This window comes from Heterodontus francisci, chromosome 34 (assembly GCF_036365525.1).
Source record: "Heterodontus francisci isolate sHetFra1 chromosome 34, sHetFra1.hap1, whole genome shotgun sequence".
NCBI lineage: Eukaryota > Metazoa > Chordata > Chondrichthyes > Heterodontiformes > Heterodontidae > Heterodontus > Heterodontus francisci.
The window spans coordinates 8,859,758-8,872,629 of record NC_090404.1 but is presented as its reverse complement, the minus strand read 5'-3'; the positions used below and the strand labels follow the sequence as shown (position 1 = coordinate 8,872,629).

The 12,872-nt window shown below is 51.2% G+C and overlaps 1 pseudogene; it reads left to right on the top strand.

Annotated features, from left to right (window-relative positions):
* Positions 1–12,872, top strand: part of LOC137348587 (zinc finger protein 721-like) — a 140,006-nt pseudogene that overhangs the window by 112,001 nt on the left and 15,133 nt on the right.

The window sequence follows — 12,872 nt, the reverse complement described above, 5'->3', positions numbered from 1 at the left end:
GGGAAACTGCTGTTCACACTCCAAGTACCTGTCAGCTGTGAAACTGACAGCCCGATTTTTTCAAAAAGCTCGTCTGAAAGAAGAAGGCAATGGGAAATTTCTCATCTCTGAAATTCATCTGCGGGCTGGATGGAAACCTTTGGCAGGATGGATCCTGACCCGTTGGCCATATGTTGGACAACAGTGGTGTAGAGGAAGCTTTATTCTGTATCTAAGCCGTGCTGTACCTGCCCTGGGAGTGTTTGGTGGGATAGTATAAAGGGAGCTTTACTCTGTTGCTAACCCGTATTTACCTACGCTGAGAGTGTTTGACAGGACAGTGTACTTTACATTGTAGAGGGAGATTAACTCTGTATCTAACCCGTATTGTACCTGCCCTGGGAGAGTTTTCCACATTCGAGTTGCTTTGAATTGTTAGAATCTGTTAGAAACTTAGATCTATTATCACTTAGAAAGGCACTGATTAATCAGGAATATTCAGCATGGATTTGACAGGGGAAGGTCAGGTCTTACTAACTTGATTGAGTTTTTTGAGGAAGAGACAAGGAGGATTGATAAGGGTAGTTCAGTGTATGTAGTTTACATGGATTTTAGTAAGGCATTTGACAAGGTCCCGCATGGCAGACTGGTCAGTAAAATGAAAGCCCATGTGCTACAGGTTGTGGCAGGTTGGATCCAGAATTGGCTCGATGACAGGAAACAAAGGTTAGTAGTTGACGGATGTTTTTGTGAATGGAAAGAGGTTTCCAGTGGCGTTCCACAGGGCTCAGTGTTGGGTCCCTTGCTGTTTGTGGTAGAGATTAATTATTTGGACTTAAATGTGGATGGCATGATTGATAAGTTTGCTGATGACGGAAAATTTGTCCGTTTAGTTAATAGTGAGGAGGAAAGCAGTAGACTTCAGAATGATATCAATGGTTAGGTTGAATGGACGGAAAAGTGGCAAATGGAATTCAATCCAGAGAAGTGTGCAGCGGTATTGCATTTGGGGAGGGCAAATAAAGTTATGGAATATACAATAAAAGGGAGGATATTTAGAGGAGTAGAAGAAGTGAGAGACCTTGGAGTGCATGTCCACAGATCCCTGAAGGTGGCAGGACAGGTGGATAAAGTGATGAAGGAGGCATATGGAATACTTTCCTTTACTGGCCAAGGTATAGAATGCAAAAGCAGGGATGTCATGCTGGAATTGTATGGAGCGTTGATTAGGCCACAACTGGAGTATTACTTGCAGTTCTGGTCACCACATTACAGAAAGGACATAATTGCTCTTTAGAGAGTACAGGGGAGATTTACAAGAATGTTGCTAGGGCCTGAAGGTTGCAGCTATGTGGAAAGATTGGATAGTCTACAGTTGTTTTCTCTAGAACTGAGGAGGCTGAGGGGTGACATGAGTGAGGTGTATAAAATTATGAGGGGCCTAGATAGAGTGGACAGGAAGGACCTGTTTCCCCTGGCGGGGAAGTCAGCTACTAGGGGGCACAGATTTAAGGTGATTAGTAGAAGGACTAGAGGGGACATGAGGGGAAACATTTCCACCCAGAGGGGGGTGGGTGTCTGGAATTCACTGCCAGGAATGTTGGTGGAGTTAGAGACCCTCAATTCTTTTAAAAGGTACCTGGACTTGTACCTGAGATGCTGTAACCTGTGGAGCTATGGATCAGGTGCTGGAAGGTGGGATTAGTTTGGGTGGATAGTTTATATGGCCGGCGCAGACACGATGGGCTGAATGGTCTACTTCTGTGCTGCACTTTTTCTATGGACATTGGGAACAATTTTCAAAATTTCAAAGCAGCTGATGCACGATTAGAGCATTCTCCCACTAGAGGGATGCTGCTTAAAATTCTATCTGTAGGACGAAATTAACCTCAATTGCAGAGACACCAGTTAGTTCACCTGGGAACTGCAGGGATTGGATTCGACTGAATTCATCACATCCGGGACTGGAGCAGAGCAGAGAGTCCTTGAACTTGGGCTTCTGTGTGAATTTTTCATTATTTTCATCTCATAGTATTACAGAAAATTATTTTCCAATCACCATGGGGGTTCTGTTACCCAGCACTCCCCGGGGAAGTGAATGTGCTCTATTCGCTCGACAGGAGCCCAAAACGCAGGCGCAGTGCTGCTCTGTATCTGGAGCATGCGCAATGTCATTTTGATCGGATCTGTGCGAGTGCTGAAGATGTTTTTGCTGCTGGTGAGAGTCTGCGGGCGCAGAGGAGGGATGGAGCCGGCGGGTGGGGGGAGGCTTCAGAAACACCTGGTGTAGGCCGTAAGCCCCGAATGAGAACGTGCAGATTTTGCACTCTTTTAAGAACCTCTGGATTGCGCGTTTGCGGATCCTGGGCTTAATCCCGAACAGGCCCAGGCCAATGGTCGCCATCTTGGTTGAGCGGGAAGCAGAGCACATGCGCGGTCATTTTGGTGACGACACAGAGTGGGCGGGCTTCAGGGTCCAGTGACCAGGGGGGAAAATCATTGACTCTTTGATTTAATTCTCACTCTGCAAACAGGGGGTGGTGAACTGAACCCAGCCGGAGTAGAGGGAGGGAGAAAACTGGCAGTGGAGGAAAGAAATGGTGCAATGGGTTTGGATTTCAGCACAGGGAGGAGGGAGAGTGTGTGGGACGGGGATTTACAGCTTTGGGGGAACGAGAGGGAAGAATGTTCCATAGAAACTAGATTGTTCTGAATTTCTATTCTGTACTTGCAGAATTATTAAACTCCTTTGACAAGGTAACTGAAATGATCTGAAATTGTTGAACTCAGTGTCCAGAAGACTGAAGTGCCAAATTAAAAGATGAGCTGCTGTTCCTCGAACTTCTGTTGACCTTCATTAGAACAGTGTAGGATGCTGAGGACAGTGAGGGCTGAATGGGAGTAGAACAGACAATTAAGCAGCCGCGTGACCAGAAGTTCAGGGCCATGCATGCAAATGGAATGGCGGTGCTCCACAAAGCAGTCATCAAATCTGCGTTTGGTCTCCCCAATGTATAGGGGACCGCATCATGAAAGAGTGTACTAAATTGAAAGAAGGACAAGTAAAATTGCTGTTCCACCTTGAGGTAGCGTTTGGGGCAGTGGGCGCTGAGAAGGGAAGAGTTAAAAGAGCAGGTGTTACATCGCTTGTGCATACACGGGAAGGTAAATGGATGTTGGATGTGTTAGAGGTTTGGACCAGGGTGTTGTGGAGGGAACGGTCTAACCAGAATGCTGAAAGGGGTGGGGAAGATGTGTTTGGTGGTGGCATCATACTGGAGGTGGGGGAAATGATGCAGGATGATGTGGAGGCTGGTGGGGTGGAAGGTGAGGACAAGGGGGACCTTATGCTTCTGGGAGATGGGGAAGGGGTGAGAGCAAAAGTGCAGGAAATGGAATGGAACAGGATGGAGGAGGCTGGAGGGAGCAGGTTAATAAACCCTGGGGCAATGTGGGCTTCACATACACCGAGTGCGTCTCCAGGCCCCAATATAAAACAGGGAACATTATCCCATTTACAAACACCCAGTGTAGGTCTCAAACCCAGAATAACAAGCTACCGGTCCCACGTTTGCACCGTGTGGGGCAGCAGCTGCGGGGCTTCTTCCAGTGACAGGCCCGGGTTAACAGCCACCATCTTTATCGGGGGCAATGTGCAGCAGGGCGCATGTGTGGCCATCCTGGGCCAGGAAGCAGGAGGAGAGAATGTTGTGAATTTCTCTACTGGACTGACAGTGACGGCTTTTGTAAATTCCTTTTACAGGGGATTAGAAGAGAAGGATTTAAAGACGGAAACACAAACCAAGCAGCACATCAGGATCTGACAGAGTCGCACGATTCATCAGGACCTGAATATCAAATGTTTGTCTGTTCCGACTGTGGGAAAAGATTTCAAACATCAATGTGACTGGAAAAGCACCGAGACACACACACACCCGAGTGAGAGTGTTCCAGTGCACTGACTGTGGAAAGAGCTTTAACCAGTTACACAGCCTGATAAGAACATCACGTCATTCACAACAGGGAGAAGCTGTAAACCTGTTCTGTGTGTGGACAAGGAGCGTCCAAGCTGGAGAGACACAAGGACACCCACACCATGGAGAAACTGTGGAAATGTGGGAACTTTGGGAAGGAATTCAATTCCCCGTCTGAGCTGGAAATTCATCGACGTAGTCACACTGGGGAGAGGCCGTTCACCTGCTCCATGTGTGGGAAGGGATTTACTCAATCATCGCACCTTCTGGCTCACCAACTTGTTCACACAGATAAGAGACCTTTTAAATGTTCTGACTGTGAGAAGAGATTTAAAAGTAAAAACGGGCTGCTGACACACCAATGCACTCACACTGGAGAGAGGCCGTTCATCTGCTCCTGGTGTGGGAAGGGATTCACTCAGTCATATGATCTACTGACACACCAGCGAGTTCACACTGGGGAGAGACCATTCACCTGTTCCGTGTGTGAGAAGAGATTCACTCGGTCATCCTCTTTGCTGAAACACCAGCGAGTTCACACTGGGGAGAGGCCGTTCACCTGCTCCATGTGTTGGAAAGGATTCACACAGTCATCTGATCTGCTAACACACCAGCGAGTTCACAATGATCAGAGACCTTTTAAATGTTCCGACTGTGAGAAGAGCTTTAAAAGTAGAAATGATCTGCTGAAACACCAACGCACTCACACTGGAGAGAGGCCGTTCACCTGTTCTTTGTGTGGGAAAGGATTCACTCAGTCATCGAACCTGCTTAAACACCAACACACTCACACTGGGGAGAGGCCATTTACCTGCTCCAACTGTGGGAAGGGATTCACTAATTTATTCAATTTGCTGAGACACCAGCGAGTTCACACTGGGGAGAGACCATTCACCTGCTCTGTGTGTGGGAAGGGATTCACTCAGTCATCCTCTCTGCGAAAACACCAGCAAGTTCACACTGGTGAGAGGCCGTTCACCTGCTCCTCGCATGGGAATGGATTCACTCAGCCATCCAACCTGTTGCCACACCAACTTGTTCACACTGATCAGAGTACGTTTAACTGTTCTGACTGTGACAAGAGCTTTAAAAGTAGAAATTATCTTCTGAGACACCAACGCACTCACACTGGAGAGAGGCCGTTCACCTGCTCCGTGTGTGGGAAGGGATTCACTCGGTCATCAAACCTGCTGAGACACCAGCGAGTTCACAAGTGACTGTTCGGGTAGGATTCTGCTGTTATTGCTGCTGTTAATCACATCCAGAACTGAACCATGTTCATTCTGACAGTTGGAATTTGTTTCTGCTGATGTTAATAATCCCTATAACCAGTCTGGAATTTAATATTCTGGATAAATATCAAATAAATCAGCTTTAAATCCAACACACAGTGTGTGGAGTATTTGTCTCCAGGAAAAGAGGAGACTAATTGAAATGCTGCTTTTGACTGTTCCATTTTTGGTCCTTTTCTGCTCTGTTAAAGAAAGAAATGGTGAAGTCCAGCTCCTATTTCTTATGTTCTCTGTGTCTAATCCATTTTTTAAAAAATTCTGCTTACAATTTGTTTGGGCAGTCTTGGTCCAGTTCATGGTGGACAAAACTGCCCCTAGTTTGGCACTGATTGGCAAGATCTCTCAGAGAGGCTGACAAGAGGATGGTTTGGGAGATTCGACAAAATGTCATCTGGCTCTAAGGGCATCAGACCCATTTTTTTTTTTGTAGAGGGAGCTTTACTCTGTATCTAACCCCTGTGCTGTACCTGTCCTGGGGAGTGTTTGATAGGACAGTGCAAAGGGAGCTTTACTCTGTATCTAACCCCCCGTGCTGTACCTGTCCTGGGGAGTGTTTGATAGGACAGTGCAAAGGGAGCTTTACTCTGCATCTAACTTGTGCTCTACCAGCCCTGGGAGTGTTTGATAGGACAGTGCAAAGGGAGCTTTACTCTGCATCTAACTTGTGCTGTTCCAGCCCTGGGAGTGTTTGATAGGACAGTGTAGAGGGAGCTTTACTCTGTATCTAACCTGTGCGTACCTGTCCTGGGAGTGTTTGATAGGACAGTGTAGAGGGAGCTTTACTCTGTATCTAATCCCGTTTTTCTTTCTTTTTTTTAACCCCGTTTTTTTCTTTTTCTTTTAACTCAGGCAGCAGCCAACCCTGTGCATACCTGTCCTGGGAGTATTGAATGGGCACAGTGTAGAGTGAGCTTTACTCTGTATCGAAGCTCGTTTTTTTATTAAGCTGGCCTTTATACTTCATGCTCCTTTTATATATTTTTGTTGAGGGGGCCTTTATTCCTTAGGCCCCCTTTATATATATTTTAAATAAATAACTTTATTAAAAACAGATAAATAAAACAAAAACTCATTAAAACAGCATTGTCTGCATCGACGATGCACTCCAGCCCCTGCGGTGCCCACCGGTCGTGGAAGACCTCAAGGGAACCAGCAGACTGTACAGGCTCCTTCTCCAGGGAAACCCGGGCGCCAACATAACCTCGGAGGAGGGGCAGGCAATCAGGGCGGACAGACCCCCCCCACAGCCCGCAGCCTGGACCTGTGAATTGCCACCTTGGCCAGGCCCAGGAGCAGACTGACGAGGAGATCCTCCTCCCGGCCCACCCCCCTCCACACCGGGTGTCCAAAGATCAGGAGCGTGGGGCTGAAGTACAACCAAAACTTGAGGAGCAGCTCCTTTAAATACGTGAACAGGGGCTGCAAACTCGCGCACTCCATATATACATCGAACAGGGACTCGTCCAGGCTGCAGAAATTACAGGCGGCCTGGGAGTCCATGTACCTACTTAAAAGTCTATTACATGGGACTGCCCTGTGCAGCACCCTCCACCTTAGGTCTGCAATGTAAAGGGGGAGGACTATTGTGTAGAGGGACCTCCACTGGGGTTTCCCCTCGCCGCCAGATGGCAACACACCAGGGAGTGTCCGGGTGGCAGACCAGGGTGAGCCCATACAGGAAACCTCTCCATGTCGTGTGGAATGGCACGGAGGGCATTTCCAAGAGGTGGCTCAGTTTGTGCGGGACCAGCTCCCAAGGAGGGTTTTGGGGCCTGGGTCCAATGAACAGTTCCAGTTGAGTGGGGTTCAACTCAGCCAGGAGCGTGGAGCTCCTTCGTCACCCGCAGTGAGGGGCGTCCCAGAGGCTTCGGCTACTCCTCCGCCCGTCGGTCTGTTCCCGGAGCCGGCCACCTGGACAGCTGAGGCGCACTCCTCTGCTGGTGGGGAGTGCCCTGACTGGAGGTGGCCATGTTCCAGATTCTGAATGGATCCCGGTAAAAGACAGGCAACTCCCTCAGAGAGGTACGGCTAACGTTCTCCACCGGGAGCTGCGTGTTGTCTTGAAGACAGTGCCCCGGTGGAAAAAATACGTCACCAGTGCACACCATCTGGAAGGACGCTCGATGTACAGTTATCTCTGCAGGGTCCGAAGGCGGAGAGTCACAGCCTGGGCGTGGATGCACACCAGCGACTGGCCGCCCTCCTCAATCGGGAGACCCGGGACCGAGGCAGCGACCCAGTGTTTCCTCTTGCCCCATAAGAAAATAACAAGCTTCTTCTGGATCTTTGTGGCAAATGCAGGGGGCAGGGCCAAAGTGACCAACCGGTACCACCGCATCGAGGCCACCAGTTGGTTTATGACCGGTGCTCGGCCCTGTAGGAAAGCACTCGGAGCAGTCCTGTGCAGCGCACCAGCCGAGTGGTGAACTTCGCCTCCAACTCCTGTCAGTTTACTGGCCAGGCTTCCTCAGCAGGGCTAAGGTGGACTCCCAGATAGAGGAGGTGCGTGGTGCTCCACGCAAAGGATGTCAACTCCTCCGGCAGGGGCTGTACCCACCACTAACCCACCAGGAGGCAGGAACCTTTCTCCTAATTGGTCCTCGCGGAGTATGTGGCAAAAAGCGCCTACTGCCACTTACGCATCCTCCGCAAATCAATGGGATCTGTGACCGTGAGGAGCATGTCATCGGCATAAGCTGAGAGGATGACCCACATGCCCGGCCCACGCAGAGCCAAACCCATCAACCTCCTGCGAAGCAGGCACAGGAATGACTCCAGGCAAATGGTATATAATTGGCTGGAATTGGGGCATCCCAGATGCACTCCTCTCCCAAAGTGAAGGGGCACCGTCAAGGACCCATTAACTTTAACCAGACACTCTGCAGTGGTATATAAAAGTCGGACCACAAAACGTGGCCCGGTCCAAACGTGCACAGAGTCCCGAAAAGATATTAGTGATCCACCCTGTTGAACGCCTTCTGATTGAGGGAGTGAAAGATGGATCAGGTCCTGGACCAGGTGAATGTTGTCCTGGATGGACCGGCCCGGGACCGTTTAGGACTGGTTGGGGTGGATCATGTGGGCCAGCACATAGACCAGGCAAAGACCTTATCATCCATGCTGAGGAGAGACCAGACGCCAGTTCTTAAGCAAGCCCCTCTTAGGCAGCAGGATGATGATCGCCCTGCACCATGAGAGGGACATCTACCCGGTTGACAGGCTCTCCCCCAGGACCTGCACATAATCATCCCCTAGGACATCCCAGAATTCCCTGAGGAACTCCACAGTCAGCCCGTCCAGCCCCTGGGATTTGCCCCTCGAGAGCTGGTGGAGGGCGCCGGTCAGCTCCCCAACGTGAGCGGAGCCTCCAATCCTTTGGCACCCTCCGGGCTGACCTTCAGCAGGTCCTCCCACAAAACTCTGCACGTGGCCTCGCTGGATGGATCCGGAGAGAACAACGCACAACAATAGGTATGGACCGAAAGGCCCATTACCTCCGGATCTGTAACAGAGGATCCGTCGTTGGCCAGCAGCTCAACAAGCTACTTACGGACCCCCCGCCATTTTACCAGCGAGTAGAAGAAGGGTGCGGCACGGTCCAAATCTTCCAGGATCTGGATCCACAACCTCACATACGCGCCTCGGGACCCTATGAGCTGCAGGTCTCTCACCGCACCCTTCTTCTCTTCGTACGCTTGCCAAAGGGCCGGGTCCATGACAGCCTGACCGAGATGGGACTCCCTCTCTTGGCGCCCGATCTCAGTTTCCTGCCTCTTGGTTGACCCTTTCGTGTACTCCTGACGGAAGACACGGATGTGAGTCTTTCCCATCATAGCTTCAAGGAGGGGAAGCCCCCCACTTCCTCCTCCAGTCAGCCTAGAATCGACGGACCAAGTCCCAGAATCACTCGTCCTCCAGCAGCCGGTTGTTAAAGTGCCAGTACAGAGACCCCACCCGTGTGCTGAGTGGCGTGTACTCGGCCCACACCAGATGGTGGTTCGAGCATGGCACTAGCCACAAGGAGGCTGCCTAGGCACAGGAGACGTACGCCTGCGAAATGTAGAGGCAGTCAATTCAGAACCCTCCTCCTCCAGACCCCCAGGTGAAGGTGCTGGAGTAAGGATGGCGATTCCACCAGACGTCCACCAAGTTGAGGGAGCTGATCAGTTCCCTCAATTTTTCCACTGATGCTTGGCTGTGCTGGGGACCGGAGCGATCCTTCACCTCGAGGGAACAGTTAAAATCCCCCCTGAGGATGACGCACTCACCGCTATCGATGGAGCTCAAGAGAGCAGACACTTCTTCAAAGAAGGACGTTTGCAATGCACCAGGCCTGGGCCACATTCACAACGTGGAGCGGCACACTACCCAGGCAAACATCGAGGTGGGGCAAGCGGCTCAGCACAAGCTTCTTGACCCCAAAGATCTCCGGCTGAAAAGTTGGGCCAACAAGATAGCCACCCCATTAGAAATAGGGGTGAGGTGACTCATGTAGACCCCACCCTGCCACTCCAGGAGTCAGTTGGCTTCGTCTCCTGGAACGGTGTGGGTTTCCTGCAGAAAGCTCACCGCATATCCCCTTTCCCTGAGGACTGAGAGATTGTGAAATCTGTGGAGAGACCCTCTGCTGCCGTTGATTTGAAATGGCTATGGTTATTTTCATGTCAAAAGTACTTAGAAACCCGTCACCAACACCCCATTGTGAGGAGGGACCAGAAGTACACGTCACCTTCCACTCCCCCAGCAACACATTGAGGAATGCTCTCAACTGGTGCCTCTCAACCAGTTTCATGATTGCGCCCTTCCCTTCCTTCTTGAAGGTGGTACGGATGGACTGGATGATCAGCCCCAAACTCGACCACCGGTCGAGGGCCAGCTGAACTTTATTGTGGCAAACCCTGCATGCCACGAGGAAATCCCGGAGTTCCACGGTGGGGATGAGAGGAGACTCGGTGGGAAGCACAAGGGAGTCCACCGCCTCACTGACAATGGATTCCACTTCATCCTCCGTGCCTCGAATCGAGACCCCGTCCTCCTCCAGGCTATCACCACCAGCGGCCGACAAACCCACCACACACTGTAGGGTGGATGTCCCGGCCATGCCAGCTGGTCCCACCTCCGTCATGATCCCACCCCCAGGATCGATGGTGGAGGACTCATCTCTGGGTTCATCTATTTGGCTGAAGCCTATGGGTGCCAACTGTTCAGAAGACCCATCCACCTCCATCCCCAGGCCAGTGAGCGGCCCAGGAGATGGAAGTTCCAGACCCCGGAAATCCAGCTGGAGCCGAGACTGGAGGCAGAGAGAGGCCATCTCCCGCTCCGCCAGCGCGCACAGACCCAGCAGACAGGGAATTATGCAAATTAGCCTCAGAGTCAGGTGCATCCTTGGCGGCAGCAACAGGCTGCTGGGAGGGTTGACCCTCAGAGGTCTCGCCCCCAGCCAGGACACCTGAGCCATCGGCCAAAGGAGAGACTTCTCCTGTGGGATCCACAGGCACCCCCCCCACCATGGGCAGGACCCCCTCCTTGGAAGTTCCCAAAGCTACAGGGGCATCTTTCCCCCCTCCATCCCAAGGGACAGAAGGTTCCCGCCCAGGGCTTTCAGCCCTCGTGATGCTGGTGGTGGGGGGAGCCCGAGGACCTGCATCAGGAGATGGGCCCTGCAACTCATGGCCCTCTTCAGAAGAGGGATGCCTCGTCCCCTTATTGCGTGAGGGGCGCGGAGGGTCAGAGACCTCCATCTCAGTAGAAGCCTCTGCTTCTCCCTCTGTGCCCCCCCTACCCAGATTCCTTGGGCCCGAGCTCAGCTACGGGGCAGGTGGGCTCCCCCGGATCAGCCGTAGGGCTGAGCTCAGGCTCAGGACCTTTCTCCGTATCCAGGTGGTTTGCTTTGCGCCGTGGCCTCCGGAGCCCCCTGAGCGGCAGTTGTTACAGGTGTCGGGGTGGAGTTGGTGGCACGGAGGTTGGGGCAGCTCCTACGAACATGCCCCACCCACTTATAGGCATGGTACCGTGCCCCGTCCAAGGTCCAGAAGACGCAGTAGGCCGCCCTCGGAACTCCATACCAAATTGGCCTTCTATGACCTCCTCCCATGCCAGCTGCATAAAGAGCTGGTGGAGGAATGAGTATACATGCCGGAGGTTGTTCTCCCGAAAACTGATTTCTGTCTTCACCTCCCCCAGATAATGCAGGTGGGGAAGAGGGAGATCACCAGTAATGAAGGGCGGGACATTAGACAAGGTGACCCACTGCGCAGTGGCCTCCATGGGGCCACTGGCAGAAAGGTCCCGCCCACAGTGAGCCCCTTGCTCAGGACCAAGGACACTGCCTGCTCGGCCTTCAGGAAAAACACCGCCTTCCCATACATTTTAGAGGCAGCAACAATGGCCGAGGGGCCGACAACCTTGGCCATTGCTTTCACACATGACTCTATTGACTTGTTGGGGTGAATGGAGCTCTGGACCCCATGTTATCAGCGCAGACAGTAATGGAGCAACAGGTGCAGCTGCAGCAGCCGGAGCAGCATGTGTGTGAGAAGACCACGCCACTGGCGAGGAGGGGCTTGCCATGGGGTCAAAGAGCCATGCCCACCCCTCAGAAACAAAACAAATAACAGTTTTTAAAAAAAACTTAAGCAATATGTTGGGGGGGATGGGAGAAGAGGAGGATAGGGGTGAAAAGGAAATGGATAGCAGAGGATAGGTCACTGAGTGGTGGAAGGGAAAGGTTGCAAGGATATTGCTCTATGGTCAGTGGTTGGAGCACCTTACTACAGAGTCCAAAGTCCAGTCTTCCAATCGAGGGAGGGTTCTTCGCCCGGTTCGCTGGAGCCACCCAATTCTCATCTTTTCCTGCTGATGTATAAAGACTTTCTTCAGCCGGGCAGCTCCAGCCGTCCTGAGCCATGCAGTTAGAGTGGGGACGGAGTCCCCTTTGTGCAGGATGGACGAAAAACACAGGAGCAAATACAGGGGCTCCCTATAGAATTTGGCAGCCCCACCCCTGCATCTCCCAGGGGCCTCCTCCTCCCCCAACAGTTCAAACAAAAAACAGTTCTCTGGTCCTCCAACACCCACCAAAATAAATTATAGGTCTGTCTGTTCTGACAAAATAGCAGTTCCACAGTTGAAGTTGCAGCTCCCACTAGCCTGCTCAGGTGCAGCTGTTTCGCCTAATTGTACACAGGAAGTGCTCCAAACTCTCCAGCCAATCCCATTTTTTCTCTTTTTTTTTCTTCTGTATCTAACCCTGTTTTTTTTTTTTTTCTTTTTTTTTCTCTTTTTTTTTCTTCTGTATCTAACCCTGTTTTTTTTTTTTTTTTTTTTCTAACCCCGTTTTTTTTTTTATGGGGCCGGTATAGAGGGAGCTTCACTCTGTATCTAACCCCGTTTTTTTTTTTTTTCACAAGGTGACCTTTATACCCCAGGCCCCTTTTATATTTTTCACATCGAGGGGGCCTTTATCCCTCAGGCCCCCTTTATGTACATATTTACAGTTTTAAAATAACTTTATTAAAACAGATAAATAAACAAAAAAACTCAAATTAAAATGCCATTCTCGGCGTCGACGATGCACTCCAGTCCCTGCGGTGCCCACCGGTCGCGGAAGGCCTCAAGCGTACCG